Source organism: Spermophilus citellus, assembly GCF_964194105.1.
Source record: "Spermophilus citellus genome assembly, chromosome: 16".
Classification (NCBI taxonomy): Eukaryota; Metazoa; Chordata; class Mammalia; order Rodentia; family Sciuridae; genus Spermophilus; species Spermophilus citellus.
The window spans coordinates 4,365,891-4,385,683 of record NC_138196.1 but is presented as its reverse complement, the minus strand read 5'-3'; positions in this window follow the sequence as shown (position 1 = coordinate 4,385,683).

The following is a 19,793-nucleotide window of genomic DNA, read 5'->3' as shown; positions in this document are numbered from 1 at the left end:
TGTTTGTTCTGGCAGACATTAGAATAGCTATTCATGCTTGCTTTCAAACTCTATTTGCATAAAAATTGTTTTTTCATCCTTTTGCTTTCAGCCAGTGGGCATCTTTTCCTAAGAGTCTTTTGCAAATAGCATATAGTTGTATCTTGTTTTATAAATTCATTATGCAAATGTATATTTTTGTGGGGGAATTGAGATCATTTACATTCAGTGTTATGATAAATGTTTATTCTTTCCTGACATTTTGGTTTGTTTGGTATATTTAATTCTGTCATGATTTTCATTTAGTTAGTTGTTCTTCTAGTGATCTTCATGTATCTTGGAACATAGGGGTTTATTTTGGGGATCCTCTGTGTGTAGTATATCTTTGAGCATTCTTTGTAGCAATGGTCAGAGCAATCAGGCAAGAGAAAGAAATTAAAGGGATGCAAATAGGAAAAGTCAAATTATCTCTGCTGATGAAATGATCCTATATCTAGAACCTTCCCTCCCAAAACTCCACCAGAATACTACTAGAGCTGATAAATGAGTTAAGCATAATATTAGAATGCAATATCAATATTTATAAATGAATAGCATTCGTACACATTCTAAGAGTGATTATACCAGGAAGGAAAATCAGGAAAAGTATCCCATTCACAGTGGACTAAAACAATACACTAGGGAATTAATATAACCAAGGAGATAAATAATCTCTATAATGAAAAATTTTATATAACACTGAAGAAAAAAATTGAAGTCTTTAGAAGATGGAAATACATCTCATGTTCATGAATAGGCAGAACTAATATTGTCAAAATGGCTATGTTACCAAAGGAAACTACAGATTTAATGCAATCACCATCAAAATACCAATGATTTTTTTTCACAAAATTAGACAAAATAGTCCTTAAATTAATTTGGAAAAAAATAAAAGACCCAGAATAGTCAAAGCAATCTTGTGTAAAAAAGCAATGTAGGAGGCATCATAATACCTGATTTCAAATTATACTACAGAGATATAGTAAGAAAAATTGCATGGTACTGGCATCAAAGCAGACATAAAGACCAATGAAATAGACAGAGACAGCACATGTAAGGCACTGAGTTCAATTCTCTGAACCAAATAAAAATAAATAAATTCAATAAAGGCATTGTCCCATCTACAACTAAACATATATTTTAAAAAAGACACAGAGACAAACCCAAATACTTACAACCATCTGACAAACATGCCAAAAATATATGTTGGAGAAAAGACAGTTTTTTTTTTTTTAAACAAATGATGCTGGGACGATTGGATATCCATAGGTAGAAGAATGAAAGTAGATCAACATCTCTCACCTGCATACAATTCAAATCAAAGTGGATCATGGAACTAAAAATTAGACCAGAAAATTTGCAACTTCTAGAAGAAAACATAGAACCAACATTCCATCATATTGCTACAAGCTCAAGTTTCCTTAGAAAGACTTTTAAACTTCAAGAAATAAAACAATAATCATTAAGTGGGATGAAAACAAATTAAAAAGTTTTGCACAGCAAAGAAAACAAGAATGAGAAGAGACAACTGAAATAATAGGAGGAAATATTTGCCAGATACTCTTCTGACAGTGAGTTAATATCCAGAATATATAAAGAACTCAAAAAGCTTAACACCCAAAATCAAAACAAACAAAAAAACAAAACCCCTCAAATAACCCAATCAATACATGGGCAAGAGAACTAAACCAACATTTCTCAAAAGAAAAAACACAAATAGACAACAAATATATAAAAAATGTTCAGCATTTTTAGAAATCAGGGAAATGCAAATCAAAGCAACATTAAGATTTCTTCTCACTTCAGTCAAAATGGCATTATCAAGAGTACAATAATAATGAATGCTGGTGAATATGTGGGGGGAAAGGTACACTCATATATTTTGGTGGGCCTGAAAATTAGTATAATCACTCTGGAAAGCATTATGGAGATTTCTCAAAAACCTAGGAAAGGAACCACCCTATGACCTAGCTATCCCATTCATGGTTATTGTCCAAACAAAGTAAAATCAGCATACTATAGCAGTAAATCTACATTGGTATTTATAGAAGACACTTCACAATAGCCAAGCAATGGAATCTGCCCAGATGCCCATCAATAGATGAATGGATTGAGAAAATGTGGTATATATACAATGAAGAAATAAATTATGTCTTTTGCTGGTAAATGGATGGAGCTGGAGAACATTATGCTAAGTGAAATAAGCCAGACTCAAAAGAACAAGGGTTGAATGCTTTCTCTCCTATGTGGAAATTAGAGCAAAATAAGGGGGGAAATGGTTTGTAATCAGTATCACAAAGATATGGGGAAGATCAATGAAATAGAAGAAGATCAAGAGTGACTGAAGAGAGGAGAAAATGCTGAATGCATTTAATAAAATCTTGCTATGTACATATATAATCATACCACAGGAAATTCTACCTTTATATGTATGTAAAAGCTCCAATAAAAGATAAAATTAAATGAATGAAAGGAAGACCAGTAGAGTAGAATAGTAGGGGCAGGCAGGAGGGGAGAGCAAGTTGGAGGTTTGTGGACTGAATGGAGTACATCAAATTCCATGCATGTATGACTTTGTCAAAATTAACCCAATTACTGTGTATAACTATAATGTTCTAATCAGGAAAAAAACAACTAAAAAAAGAAAAGAAAAACCATGTGAAGAGAAAAATTAAGTATTAGAAACCAACCCACTTATGATACCAATTTTAGAGTTATCAGTTAGGAATTTTAAAACAACTCTGAATAATGTGTTAAGGTATCTTAACTCATCAACCATAATTTTCTATCGAGTAAAATTATCCTTCAAAAGTGATAGTGAACTATTTTCTTAGGCAAGCAATAATGAGGGACATTATCTCCAGTAGACCTGCCTGCAAAAATGTTAAACACATTCTTTAGAAAGTGGGGAAATGAAGTATATCAGAAACCAGGTCTACATAAAGAAAGGAAAAGTATCAGAGAAGGACTAAATAAGATAGAATTAATATTATGTTCCATTTTCAATTGATATGAAGCATCAATTAAATCAATATACAGTGAAGCAATATATTATTATTTGAAAATGGAGTTGTAAGCACTACTCTTTCAGTAGTTAATAGAACTAGTAGGCAAAAAGCCACTGAGGATATAGTTAAACTGGAGATTAAATCAACAAACTTGATTTAATTTACATTTGTTGAATACATCATCCAAAAACAGAATACACATTTTCTGAAGCTTATGTGGAACATTAACCAAGAGAGACCATATTCTGGTCCACAAAAGTTATGTTAACAAATTTTAAAGGAATAAAAAAAAAATCACATAAGGTATTTGTATGTGTGTGTGTGTGTATATATATATATATATATATATATATATATTATGTTATACATTATGGGATAATGCAATTCATTTCATATTATACATATAGAGAACAATTTTTCAAAACATTGATTGTATACAGAATATTTTCACACCATTCGTGTCTTAGACAAGTACTTAGGATAATGATCTCTAACTCATTTCACCATCATTCCTACCCTTTTGCCCCCTCATTTCAACTCCCTCCCCTTTGCCCTACCTAAAGTTCCTCCATTGCTCCCATGCACCTCATCAAATTGCCATTATGTGTCTGTGTCCTCAAATCAAAGAAAACATTTGGCTTTTGGTTTTTTGGGATTGGCCTGCTTCACTTAGCATTACATTCTCCAACTTCATCAATTTACCTGCAAATGCCATGATTTTATTCTCTTTTAATGTTGAATAGTATTCCATTGTGTGTGTGTGTGTGTGTGTGTGTGTGTGTGTGTGTGTGTGACATTTTCTTTATCCCTTCTCTATTGAAGGGCATCTAGGTTGGTCTCACAATTTAGCTATTGTGAATTGACCTGCTATAAACATTAATATGGCTGTGTTCCTGTAGTATGCTGTTTTTAAGTCCTTTGGGTATAAACTGAGGAGTGGGATAGCTTGGTCAAATGGTGGTTCCATTCCCAGCTTTCTAAGGAATCCCCATACTGCTTTCCACCAGCAATGTATGAGTGTGCCTTTTTCCATGCATCCTTGCCAACACTTACTATTTGTATTCTTAATAGCTGCCATTCTGACTGGAGTGAGATGATATCTTAGAGTAGTTTTGATTTGCATTTCTCTAATTGCTAGAGATGTTGAACATTTTTTCATGTTTGTTGATTGTATATCCTCTTCTGAGAGTGTCTGTTAAGTTTCTTGGCCTATTTATCTATTGGTCATTTGTTTTTATTTTTGCTGTTAAAGTTTTTGAGTGCTTTATATATCCTAGAGATTAGTGCTCTATCTGATGTGCTTGTGGTAAAGATTTGCTCCCATTCAGTAGGGTCTCTATGCACTTCACTGATTGATTCTTTTGCTGAGAAGAAGATTTTTAGTTTGAATCCATCCCATTTATTTATTTAATTCTTGCACTACAGGAGTTTTATTAAGAAAGCTGGGGCCTAAACTGATATAATGAAGATTTGGGCCTACATTTTCTTCCATTAGGTGCAAGATCTCTGGTTTATTCCTAGGTTCTTGATCTATTTTGAATTGAGTTTTGTGCATGGTGAGAGATAGATGTTTAAGTTCATTTTGTTACATGTGGATTTCCAGTTTTCCCAGCATCATTTGTTGAAGAGCTGTCTTTTCTTCAAAGGTACGTTTTTGGTGCCTTTGTCTATTATAAGATAACTGAAGTTATGTGGGTTAGACTCTGTGTTCTGTATTCTGTATCATTGGTCTACAGGTCTATTTTGGTGTCAGTACCATGCTGGTTTTCTTACTATTGATCTTTAGTATAGTTTTAGATCTGGAATAGCAATGCCACCAGCTTCATTCTTTTTGCTACAAATTGCTTTGGCTATTCTGGGTCTCTTATTTTTCCAGATAAATTTCATGATTGCCTTCTCTATTTCTGTAAGGAATGCCATTGGGATTTTGATTGGGATTGTATTGAATCTGTATAGTGCTTTTAGTAGTATGGTCATTTTGACAATATTAATTCTGCTGTAGAAAGAGAAGAACAAATAAACCCAAAAAGCAGTAGGAGAAAGGAAATACTTAAAATTAGAGCTGGAACCAATAAACTTGAAACAAAAGAAATAATTGAAAAAATTGACAAAACAAAAATTTGTTTCTTTGAAAAAGTAAATAAAATTGATAAACCATTAGCCATACTAATGAAGAGAAGGAGAAAGAAAACTCAAATTACTAACATCCATGATTAAAAAGGAAATATTATGATGGACACTACAGAAATATAGATGATAATTAGAAATTATTTTGAAAATTTGTACTCCAATGAAATAGAAAATACCAAAGACATTAACAAATTTCTAGAGGCATATAATATACCTAAACTAAATCAGGATGATATACACAATTTAAACAGATCAATTTTAAGCAAGGAAATAGAGAATGTCATCAGAAGTCTACCAACCAAGAAAAGTTCAGGGATGGATGGATACACAACTGAGTTCTACAAGACCTTTAAAGAAGAACTAACACCAATGCTTCTCAAACTGTTTCATGAGATAGAAAAACAGGGAACACTTCCAAACACATTTTGTGAGGCCAATATCACCCTGATTCCAAAATGAGACAAAAGCAAATCAAAGAAACAAAACTTCAGACCAATATCTCTAATGAAAATAGATGCAAAAATCCTCAATAAAATTCTGCCAAATTGAATACAAAAACATATAAAAGAGGTAGTGCATTACAATTAAGTAGGATTAATCCCAGGAATGCAAGGTTGGTTCAACATACAGAAATCAATACATGTAATTCATCACATCAATAGACAAAGATAAAAATCATATGATCATTTCAATAGATGCTGGGAAAGCATTTAATAAAATATAGCATCTCTTCATGTTCAAAATGCTTGAAAAACTAAGGATAATAGGAACATATCTCAACATTGTAAAGGCTATCTTTGCTAAGCCCCAGGTCAACATCATTCTAAATGGAGAAAAATTAAAAGCATTCCCTCTAAAAACTGGAACAAGACAGGGATACCCTCTGTCACTACTTCTATTTACCATAGTTCTTGAAAACTCTAGCCAGAGTAATCAGACAGATGAAAGAAATTAAAGGGCTACAGATAGGAAAAGAAGTACTTAAATTATCACTATTTGCTGATGATGTGATTCTATATCTAGAAGACCCAAAACATTCCACCAGAAATCTCCTAGAACTAATAAATGAATTCAGCAAAGTAGCAGGATATAAAATCAACACCCATAAATCAAAGGCATTTCTGTACATCAGGAACAAATCCGCTAAAAGAGAAAGTAGGAAAACCACCCCATTTACAATAGCCTCAAAAAAAAAAAACAACAACTTTGGAATAAATTTAATGAAAGAGATGAAAGATCTCCACAATAAAAATTACACCACACTAAAAAAAGAAATTAAAGAAGATCTTAGAAGATGGAAAGTTTTACCTTCTTGTTCTTGGATAAGGTATGTTTTGGGAGTGCAAGAGATTAATTTAGAAAATGATAGAAATATAGCTGGAAAAATTCCCTAATATTGTAAACACATAAATAGTTCAAAGAAGAAATGTCTAAGATTTTGTTTTAAGTTTGAATTACATGAAAATAAAAATAGGAGTTTATTAGACCAAAGGCAAAAAACTGAGTACAGACACTGAACTCTAGTTCATAAAGCTGTTTATCCAATAAGTATGGATAAACAATTCTAATATTGAACAATTGAGTAAATAGATGGCAGTTGGTAGGATCCAAATTTTTCACAGTTTTAATGGAAATGTACAGATAAGCGAGAGAGAATGCTAGAATATAAATGTGTTAACAGAGCATAACTGGGAATATCAATTAAATGCAATTTTATGGATGGTTATGTGTAGAAATATATATTTGAAAAAGTTAACACACACATTTCTTTCCCCTATCAGCAGAATTGATTGGGCTTAAAATAAGTGACAATCTCATCTCAGCAAGCATACCTAGTAACCAGATATTGGCTTCTAATACTTAATAGATGGTACTGGAGATCCCCAGACAACTAGATTAATATAGGTAGAGATAGGAAATATTTAAAATCAGCCTGGAACATTTTGAGCTGCCATAAATAATAAAGCTCTCAAACACAAATAGGCCCACAGTACAATGAGTATTTCAAAAATACAGAAAAACTCCCAAGGTTTAAAAGATGGAAAGTAATTGAGCAACAAAACCAACAAAGTAGTGCATTATAATCCTAAGTATAAAATAAATACACACAAGTCCATACTGATTCATACAAATGATTGAATAATTTAAGAATGATACAAATTCTCTGTACAGAAGAATTCCAAATAAATTATGTTTACCTACAAGTGGCTTCTTTTCAAAAAGTAGAGTATAAGATGAGGAAGATTAAAGGTTTAATTTTAAAGTGGATAACCCTGACAAATACTGGTTTTAGCCAGTTGATAAAAGTCAATGTCAACAGTCATAAATCATGTTGATAGTATATACTCTTGACATGATGTGATGAAAATAGTTTTTTTTTACCTTTATGATCCTACTCCCCAAATCCCCAATCCCATTATAACTATAAAATAGCATCAGAAAATTTCCACTAGCAGGCCATCCTACAACATACTTGACCAATACTTTTCACCCGAACTGTCAAGGTCATCAAAAACAAGGAACATCTAAGAAACTTTCATACGTGGGAAGAACCTAAGAAGACATGATGATTAAATTTAACATGGTATCCTGGACAGGACTCTGGAATACAAAAGGTATCCGGTAAAAATTATAAAAATCTGAAGCAATTGTTAACAAAAGACTTTTTGCTAACAATATATTAATACTAGTTCATTAAAGATGTTAGTAATACAGGAGACCATGTGGAGGTATTACATGGGAACTTTGTACTATTTGCTCAATTTTTCTATAAACTTAAAACTGTTTTAAAGAACTGTCTTTAGAAAAAAATCATGAAAACAGCAAATGACTCATTCAAAGGAATATCATCATAAATATTTTCTCATCATTTAACAACAATGCATTTAATGTTGCCCCTTAATACAATTTCCAAGGCCTACAAATTTAATAGAAATTAAATTTATGATGTTAGGTCAAATAAGTATGAACACAATTAAGGATTCTGGATATGCATAGCAGAGAAAATGAAATAACTAAAATTATGCATTTTGTTAAAAATACATTTTGGTTTCCATTAAAAATTCAGTAGCTGGAAAATGACCTGGAACAATTTAAAAACAATCCAGGGAAACTATATTATGGAATATAATTAAAGTGTAATGAGGCAATTTTAAGATTCAATGGAAGCAACTACCATGGGTATATAAATTATGTGAGAAAGTACAGTTCACAAAATAATCTCTATATTAAACTAAGCGTAAGAAATTTCGAATACTACAACATTAACTGCTTAAAGTACCTATAACATCATTGATTAGCAAACTTAAGAATTAAAATCAAAGTGAGCTCTCAACAACCCTGGAGAGCAGATCTAATGAACTGGTTTCTAATCTGTCTGTGTTCTACTGCTGTCAAGTGGTACAAAAATCATCGTTGCTGAATGAACAAAGAATATATTTATTTTGCTAATATAACATATTTTAATACTCTGAATACAATTACTTTTATACCCAATGAGGCTTTTAAATCTTGCAAAAATGTTTCAGGTATAAGGGAGATTATTTCCTTTCCGTAGATGAGATCATAAAAGTTTCAAAAGTGATTACTTATTTAAAGTTGAATCAAATTTGAATCCAAAGCCTTAGCACTTAATCATGTAATATGTGCTTATTAAATTTTACAAACAAAAAAATGGAAGAAGAAGAAAAAACAACTATTAGAATCTTGGTGTAGCAATAGATCTTTTGTCGAAAGTCTATATTGACTTAAAACAGTCCATTATCTAGTGAACAAACCATCCAGGGTCATTCTTTTTATAGAATGACATTTATTTGGAGTGCTAAATCTTCACTCTGGACGTACTTAATAAAAAATATGTTATTGAACTGAATAGACTTTCCTTTCTCTGTACTTTATTGAGCTCTGTATTGAAGTAGAGATTTTGAAAGAGACCACATGCTGCCGTGCACATCTCTGCTTGGGCCCTTACAGGCTTGCTTGACATTCTTTCATCTCTCATGCTAATGACTAAAGTGGTATTAGCTAAAACCTAGCAGATTTGGAAGGCTTTTCTCATCAATTTTGGCTGATGTGTCCTGGAAGACTTAGCCTATTGTGGTGAAGCCTCTACTGCTGGCCAGAAGATGTCTGGATTTGTATGTACGTGTTTACTTTCTATTCCCATCTGTTCTCTTACTGTCTTCCCATGTACTGCTGACAGATGCTCTGGGTCTGTCTTCTCACTCCTCTGTGTACTTTCTTCCTGAAACTAAGTTGGATATGTTTTTTTGTTTTTTCTTTTTTTCTCCTTGGCTGCACCTGCTTCCTGGAACTCTCTCTGAGGCTTTACCTCACCAGTAATTCAGTTACTCTTCTAGACTACTTTACAGTTAGTTAATTAGTTGCAGTTGACTTTTCTGTCTTAAAAGTCAGAGATGGGTTTTGTTTTAAACATGGCACATGTGATAAACCCTCTCTTTTTTTTAAAGTCATTTCAAATCTTCAGTCATAATCTTTTTCAGTGCTTTCCCTGGGTTAAAATTAGATGCAATTTAAGTATATTGGCCTCCTGAAATGATTTGCCAAACATTTCACTATCTACATATAGGCCCAGTTACATAACTCCCAAGACCCAGTGCAAAAGAAAAATGCAAGGTCCTCTGTTCAAGATTTATTAAGAATAATGCTCTGGTATATTGAAGCATTAAATGAAGCATGGGGCTACAGTGAATGTATAGAATCATATGACTTGTCAGGTTGCATATTCATGAAGCTAGCCCTCTTTACCACATATATTTTTCTGAACAAAAATGTTATATTAGAAATAGTAAGTAATTGATTTTTATACTTGGTATTTATGAAGGTAATTCTGATAGACATGTTAAATCTTTTTCTATAATCTATTTAATCGATTTATTCTCTAACACTTCTGAGTTGTTCATTGTTTCTGCTAAAACAATATCCTTTAATTATTGTACCGCTTTCAATTCTTTTAATTTTATTTTTTTATTTTGCATCCTTTGTGAATAAGACAAAGAGCCCTGCAGCCAGAATTGGGGTAAACCCTGGTTGCATGATTCTAGCAGGGTCTTTACCTGTTTAGTCCTCCCTTTCTTAATTTAAAAGATAAATAATTATATACATTCTCTAATTTGTTTTGTTTTTCAATGGGGATCAAATAAGTTAAATTATAATGATCTTAGGGTGGTGTCTGACCCATAGTCAAAATATATCAATGTTAAATATTAGTTGTTTATTTAAAATAACTTCAGAGCTGGCTCAATTCCAGGCTTCCTTATTCCCTACCAACTCTTTCCAATAGCACTTCTTCCTCCTTTGCTCCTCGTTCTCTTTTTTCACTTATCCTATTGAACTATGTGGCATTGATATATTCCCTTCTTGTATATTACATGTTTCCATATGTCAGGAGTTGCCAACTCTTAAATGATATTCAAATTATCCTAACTAGGAACCTCCCTGGAGCCACTGAGATACTGAAGATGGTGATAAGGGACTCAGCATTCATGACCATTTACATCTGAGAATCTGTTGTCCTTCATGGCCTCTCAGGCATAACATCCCACTTTCTACATATGACCCTTATTTATCTGATTTAGGCTACGCCCATCAGGCTATGCATAAATTCAAAAGACCTCATCAGTATTTTAAAAACAGTAACTCTGAATTTGAAAATGCAAAAACTTTATGCAATAAGGTTTGTTCTTTCACTTCTCTATCCCAAAATAACTAAATTTGCTGAACTCTAGATTTGACAAATTACCAACATTTTCTAAGAAACACTAAGATCAATCTGTCCTCAGAGAGAATTGAAGTAAGTAGTTTTTATTTATTTCAGTCATTCCTAGATGTCCAAGCCATCCACTGTCCCTAGGTTCTCGAATCCTTACTCTGTTGGGTATGCCTCTATTCCTATCCAAACCCTCGTTCTCTCCTGCCTCCTAATTCTTTTCAGTATGTCCTCCAAAACATCCAATTTGTGATACATTCTAGTTTCTTCTTGGACTAGGTTTTCTTTTCTTAGTATTTTGTGGATATCCCTTGAGGATTCAGCTTCTAAAAAAAATATTGGAGTAGAGGTTGTGTCTTTCCTTATGTCATGTGTGTGAGACAGTCTGGAGGAGAGTTGATTGATTTCATTAGTATATTAGTTCATTATCTATTGCTAATAACACAAGACTATGGGAGTGGGTTGGTTATGTAGAAAAGTGGTTTATCTTTGGCCCACAGCTGGGGTTGAAGATCTAGGGGTTGCTCCTGGCATTGGCCTTCATGCTGGCAGAGTGCTGAGATGGCTTGGTGCTGGCCATCACATGGAGGGAGACTGGGAGAGTGTGTGTGTGTACCCTCAGGTCTCTCTCTTCTTATAAAGCCATCTGTATTCCGTGATGAAGGCTCTGCCCTGGCTGCTTTATCTCTCTTAAATCACCTCTCAAAGACCCCAGGTCTAAACTTTATAGTTGAATTATATTTCTGCTTTCTTAATACCTCACATTGGGGATTAAACTTCAATGCAAATTTCTGATGGGACAAACTATATATTAACCATAGCAATTAGGTTCTGAGCCAATATTGCCTGGAACACAATTTTTCTTATTATTATACAGTCCATTCTTGAATCCTTAGAATATAAGAATTCCAAATTCAGACTCCTTGCCAGATTATATTAAGGTTCCTACACAGTTCAATGGGTGCAGCATAACTAAGAGGTCTTTGGTTTAATTTCTAGTAATTGGAAGGATAGCATCATCATTATCTTAGAAGTATTATGTGTACAAGAGCTTTGGGAAGGTTAAAGATGAGCAATTTCAGTTCTGGGAATACAGCTTCCAAGCTATTCCTCTTTTCCTTTAAAAAGAAAATTCCAGTCATCTCCTTTAATGTTTTCTCTTTTCTAGGTGATTGCTATTAATTTAATTCCTAAGGCACAGTATCTTTTCTTTTCTAATATTATTTTTTCTGAATTCACTATGAGAAGGGATAGTCCAGTTAATATCCTGATTTCTCAATTCTTTTATCACTTTATATATAACTATTTGTTCTTTTCCCATAGACTCTCCCAAAATCAGATGATGGTCTCCCAGTTTCTAGCAGCCCTAGTATAATATTCGAGTTCACTTTTTCTAGTACCATAATAGGTACTTAAGGCCTCTAATTCATTAATGTGGTTTTTATTTGTAATTATTACTGAAATCTCATTATTTATCCCTTAGCTTCAATTTAGTTTGAGTTTCCATCATCTGTACATTCTCCCATATGCCCTTTATATCCTTGTCCCTTCTTCTGTAGTACCAACTGGGAAACAGTTAAACTCTGATCAAAACTAACACTCCACTTCTTTCATTTCTACTTTTAAAGAGTACTTAATATTAGTAGAAAATCATACAACAGGTTAATCTTATTTTTACCTTCTTGCTTCCAATGGACACAAAGTACTGCTTAGAAATCCTACTACATGTCCCTAGAAAGTATTCTTTCCAACATTCCTAGTTCTATTTTTGGCAGATTTTTATCACTTTTCAAATAATCCCTATACACCACAGCAGTTTCCAGCTTCTAAGATTGTCTTCCATTTCACAGATAAAAATCAAACAAGAATTCCTACATCTTCCCCTGCCTAATTCCCTAAATCTGTATCCATTAACATTTACAGCCATATTCTCTGACTTCTGCTGCTGACAGAAGAAAAGTTCCTTCATCTGCAAATTTTAATGCTAAAGTGTGTGTTGTGACCCATCCTTTCCTCTCGTATCTTTTCAAGGGCTTTGCTTTTTAGTTGTCCCATCTCCTTCCAAGGCCATCATTCACTTTATTCTCATGGATTCATTCTAAATTATATTAAAAACCCATTGTAATATTTCCCATCTAAACCAAAAGATGTCTCTCCTGATTCCTTCCCAGGCTCTATCTTCTTCCATAAACAACATTCTCATCCACACTTCCTGAATCTCTCTTCAGCCCACTCAGGTTTGGCTTCCAACTCCATCACATACTGAAACTGGTTTTGAGGAGGTTCATCTCCTTGACATTAGTGTTGCCCAACTCTGTGGACATCTTGAAGTTTTATCATTGCTAGTTATCCCAATAAACTATTGTTGACTCATTAAACTCTCTGTTCTTATGGCTTGTGATGTCAAACTCTCCTGGGTTCATTCTTCTTGCTGGTTACCTCTGTCATTTTGGCAGGCTTCTTCCTCTCCAGCATCAGCATATTTAATAGGTCTAGAGCTCAGTCATACGTCATCTGTACATTTAGTGATATTGACTTTAAAAATCATATTTTTTATGACTTCTGACTTCTCAGTTAACTTTCAAACATATTATATATCCACTCAAGTACATTTTCTATTTAGTACATTCAAAACAACTGCTGATTTGTCTTTCCTTCCATGTTATCAATTTCAGTAGTTGACAGCAGATAAAAATCTGGAGTTTTCCTTAATAGTTTTTTTTTCCTTTTCACTTTCTTGTATTCAACTTATCAAAAAAAAAAAAAACTTGTGAAATCTATATCCAAAGTATGTGTTGAATCCATCTAATTCCTTCCGTCTCCACAGCCACCTCATTATTCCAAGTAAGCCTTGCAGATGATTGATCATCTGCATCATCCTGACCCTCCCTCCTAGTGGATTAAGTTCTGCCATGGTATACTTCACTTTCACCACCAGCACCTAGAAGAGTACTGAGCACATTATAGGCAGTACATTAATCAGTCAGCAATAGACACCCTTACTTCCCCCATTATTCCTTAGAATCTCCCCTTTTCAATTTCAGTAACACTAGAATTTATTTTCTACCTCAATCCCTATTTCTGTTGGTTTCAATTATTTACTTTTCTTCTGCCCAAATTAGGGTACTTGAAAATTCTTATTTATGCAAATAAAATAATTTTGTTTTACAAGATATAAATACACATATATATGTTGTGTGTGTGTGTGTGTGTGTCCCTTAGAGTTTTTTTTTAAATCAGAAAATATATGCACGAGAAAAATATAGAGATTAGCATTATTGATATTTTGGTACCTATTTTTCTTGACTTTCTTCTATGCACATATATATAAACAAATTTTAAAGGGTGTTTCTCTATATATGGTTTTATACATCGTGTATATTCAATAAAATACGAAAATATTTCTAAGTAAATAAGTTTAGTTAAGCCAGGTGTGGTGGTGCACACCTGTAATCCCAGCAGTTTGTGGGGCTGAGGCAGGAGGATCACCAGTTCAAAGCCAGCCTCAGCAAAAGTGAGGCACTAAGCAACTCAGTGAGACTCTGTCTCTAAATAAAAAATACAAAAATAGGGCTGGTGATGTGGCTCAGTGGTTGACTGCCTCTGAGTTCAATCCCCTGGTACTCAAAAAACAAACAAACAAACAAACAAAAAACAAAAACAAACCCAAAAAACGTTTAGTTAATTATAGCTAAGTTCAGTTCATTGTTTTTAATGAATGCATATTATTCCATTACATGAATTTATTCAGTAACCCTGATACTATTGAATAATGAGGCTGTGTTTAGAGTATTCTCTTAAAAAGACATTTTTTCTACATATGTGCATATAACAGTTAATATATATTAAGCACAAGAGCAGTTGATATATATTTGGACTACAAGCATAGGAGTGGAGTCTGTAAATCTTCAGGGTTTGTTTTATCTTCTAAATTGGTCTAGAGATAAGTTGTAGAAATTTACATTTCTGCCATAGGACATGACACTTTTTCTTCTCTTCAGTCTCATTTTTTCTATGTAAGCCACATATAATTAATTGCTTAATATATAATTTCTATAACTACTTGTGTTTAATGTTTTCAAATTTTTATTTTTATTTACATTCATAATCTATGCATTTTTTTCTTGTTGAAATTTTAATAATTTTTTCCTATTGGAATCTACTACACTGTAAATTTTATTACTTTTGAAGTTTACCTATTGCTTTATTTTATTAACATTCATAACCATTTAGAATTTTTGTGTAACCAAGTCAATACTTTACTAAGTGGTTTTTAACTTTGGTGTTGTGGATATAGAGTTCTGGGTCACATTTAGATATGTTTTCTCTCATCATTATTTTATGTATTCTTTTTCTCTCCATTTAAAATCAACACTATATCTAAAATTTACTTTGATATGTGGTTGAGATAATATTTTAATTTTCTTAATGACAAACCAAATTGCTGCAGTACAATTTCAACTGCAGTTTTTGTATATGCTTGGCATTATGTTAAATTTAAATGTCATTAATATTCACAGGACCTTTCCTTGGTGAGTTTGTGCAGAAAGAGAGAGTGAAGGCTCCCTGAAGTCTCTTTGCATAAAGACATTAATTTTATTGGATCAGGGTCACTCTTATGACCTCATTTGATTACAATCATAACCTTACAGGTTCTATCTCCAAATCCTATCACATGGGGGTTAGGGTCAACCATGTTATTTGGGAGGAACACAACTGAATCTCTTACTTATGCCCTGTGATTTAAATCTTAAACTTGAAGTATCACCTATAAGTACTTTGTGTCAGTAACTTTCACTCTTCAGAGACCTATCCTTTGTTTTTGTGAGTTCTAGACTGCTATTTCCAGTTGATAATTAGAAAATAAACTTGAGTGTAATATCGTATCTACCTAACAAAACACAGAAGAGCAACAGTTTCGTTTAATGTTTCTTTCTCATTCTCCAGAATATTTGTTTACAAGGTCCTGTTGACACTCAAATCCACTCCCTACACCTGTTTCACTGCTCTGAACTCTTCCTTATGAATTGAGGTATATTGTTCTACTTCAACTGTCTCAAAGTTACCTTTAAGTTTGAGATTAGTTCTCATCAAGATTTTAAATGTCACATTTTAATAGACTTGGCTGTGGAATAAATGCTATGGTGTATATCTGAAAGAGGTTAATTCCAGTATTAGATCAAACCATAATTATCAAAATATTTTTTGTCTTCTTAGGAAGTTTTTTATTTATTTATTTTTATTTGTTTAATTAGTTAAACATGACAGTACAATGATCTTAGGAAGTTTTAAAATGTCTTATAGTAGTACCTGCTGTGAGTATCTAACTCATGTGACTCAAATTTATAACAAAAGCAAAACACACAGTCCCACCCCCCCCCCAAATCCTAAAGCACCACTTTAAGAACTAAGATTCCAGGTTTTGCTTAATTACCATACTTTGTAACATTCTACTAGATATTCTCCTTCTTGAGAATATATAGTTTTCATTAACTTAGGGATGAAACTAAACAATGTATTTCTGGTAGTATTGGAGATGAGTTTCTGAGTCTGTATTAATAACACATTATAAGGCAAAATTCTGAGTTCTATGTTATACATATAAAATCTAATTTATATAAAGTTTTGAAACATAAAACTGGCTATCAGTAGATGAAACTCCTGCACAGTTCACACTTCAGAGACATTGGCTATTGTCTTGGGTTTGAAGAAAGAAAATATAATAACTAAAAAAACAAAAACAAGTAAATAAAAAGCAAATAAATTTGAATAATTTTCTTTAACAATGAAATGGTATCTCCTACTGTACTCAGCACAGAGATGAGAGTTAAAAATAAGACCCTAACTTTATCCCCAACATACTGAAATTTATAATCTAATTATCAGGCAGAGCTCTAAAATACAAAATATTTTAAATTCTATAATCATTTTACAATGTCTATATAAAGTCAGTCTCTGAGTCAGAAAGCAAAAAAGTATGATTACATGTGAAAATTAAACAGAAAGTCCCAGGAAGATGTGTTAATAAAAGCAGGTAGGAAGAAACAGATTTTCTGGCTGGGGCTGCAACTCAGTGGTAGAGCGCCTGTCTTGCACATATGAGGCACTTGGTTAGATCCTTAGTACTACATAAAAATAAATAAATAAAGGTATTGTGTCCAACTTCAACTAGAAAACATATTTAACAACAACAACAAAGAAATAGTTTTTCCATTTTGTAGGGTTTTTTTTTTTTTGTATATGTTTATTTCTCCACTGTTGTCTGCCCCACTCCACCAAACCAATTTTTTTTCTTTCAGAATGTTGCCCAGAAACTTTGGTTACACAAAGATAGAATAGCTCTATTCCTTCTTTTTATCTTCTCTCATACTAAAACACACTGTACATAAAAGAAGAAACAAACAGGAACCTTGTGAAATGTGGGAAGAAGAATGAACATGTGCTCCAGAAGGAGCTCAGGAATAGCAGGACAACACATGGAGAATTTCCTGATTGGCTCCCATGTAGCCCAAACAGAGCATGGCAGAAGCCTCCACACAGAAACCAGCAAGAGGCAAAGCAAAACAAACAAAAAAGCAAAATACCTCCAAGAGCCTGTTCCTGTCCATCAAAGGACCAGGAAAGGGATGAATGAAATTACTGGCGGTCATTTTCAGCATCATGGCCGATGCATTATTGGTATAAATTTAAACAAAAGTTATTCTATAACTAAAACACAAAAGGTCAATTTACTAATGGATATCAAGAATATTTAGAAATAAATGGGTCATATTTATAATTTTGGCTGTATAATAAATTAGTGTTCAGTCTTAGTTCACTCAAGCTGTCTCAACCTGAGTCTTCTCCTTTGTATTAATATACAAAGTGATTAAAATACTTGCTATATAGTGTAGTGCTGTGTTTTAAGTATCAAGTTTTTACAACACAGTATATAGTACTTTATAAATGTTATGGTAACTATCATTGCAATTATAACTATCATTTATTATTATTATTATTATTATTATTATTATTATTATTATTATTATTATTATATCAGACTCCCACATTGGAATTTCCTGTAAGATTTATAGTTTCCTATAAGATTTAAGTTGCAGGGCTGGGGTTGTAGCTCAGTGGTAAAGCACTTGCCTAGCATGTTTGAGGCCCTGGGTTCAATCCCCAGCACCACATAAAACTAAAACAAAACAAAGCATCATTTCCATCTACAACTAAAAATATTAAAGAAAGAAAGAAAGAAACAAGTCATAGACTAGAAGAGGAGGTGAAGTGAAAGATAGGCTGGGAGCAGCTATGTACTGAGAAACAGCTTCATGGATACTTGCCTCATGTTAAGAAAAAAAATAAAAATATTTAAGTTGCATTCCTTGTCTTGGGTCAAATTTCCCAGAAGTTGGCTCTGACAATTCATTCTCAGTATTCATGGTAGTTATGTTTTATAAAGCATCACTCTGAGGACTGGGATATGACTCAGTTGGTAGAGTGCTTGCTTCACATGCACAAGGCCCTGGATTCAATCCCCAGCACCACACACACAAGAAAAGCTTCATGAATGCTGAATTGCAAATATGGATTATTGGTCCTAGAGGAAACACACAGTTAAGCTACTATGAAGTACTCATCACATTTTTGTTAACCAATCAATGTGTTATTTTATGTATGTTTCTGTTTTAAAGATACTTTATTTAACATACATTATTGAGTCATTGACATTGAACCCACAGGTAACTAACACTCTGATTCATGCCTTCATGAAGCTTATCTAACATTCATATTTCCCCCATAAGACAGATCATTGATTTAGAGGTTACAGGTAAGTTTTAGTGAGTAAGTGAATTCTCAGATGCACAGTCCATGATTAATGAAATATGACTAAATTCTCATGATCCCTTGTTTCTGAGTGTGGACAAAGTGACTTCAGTAGTCCATAGTAGCTCTGTGAAAATTAGCTGAGATTCAGGTGTTGGAAATGAAGGCTAAATACTTGCATTGTCTGCTACAGGCACCAACATACATAACTATGAGGACAATGATGACTGTAAATTGTACTTGTGTGCAGTGTTGGCATGGTCACATACTCATGCACTCCACTTAAGGATTACTGGAAATCAAACACATTGTTAATAGTGAGTTTTTCAATGATGTCATCTAGAAAAAGAGGTAAGATCACACTCAGAATCAATATTTATAAATAGCAGCTTCAGAATGTAGCATTTTGTAATTGTTTCATTTGAAGGATTAATAGTTCCTTCAAACCTTCTTACTTTTACTTTTGATACTTCATAAAAGAAAATCTTTCTATTTTTACCACATCTGTTTTTTTTTTTACTTTAATATGGATCTTTTCCCAGTTCTCCCAGCACCATTTGCTGAAGGGGCTATATTTTCTCCAATGTATGTTTTTGATTCTTTTTTTCTGGTGTGAGATAATTATATTTATGTGGGTTTGTCTCTGCGAACTGGAAATCCATATGCAACAAAATGAAAATAAACACCTCTCTCTCACCGTGCACAAAACTCAACTCAAATTAGATCAAAGGGTCTAGGATTGTAGCTCAGCGGTAGAGCCCTTACCTAGCATGTGTGAGGCATTGGGTTCAATTCTCAATATCACATATAAATAAATGAAATAAAGGTCCATCAACAACTAAAAAAAAAAAGTGCATCAAGGACCTAGGAATCAGTCCAGAGACCCTGTGCCTAATAGAGGAAAACATAAGCCCAAATCTTCATCATATTGGATTAGACCCTGACTTCCTTAACAAGATTTCTAAAGCACAAGAAATAAAATCAAGAATTAATAAATGATATGGACTCAAACTAAAAAAAAAAAAACTTCTTCTCAGCAAAAGAAACAGTCAATGAGGTGAACAAAGAGCTTACATTTTGGGAGCAAAATTTGCAGCACA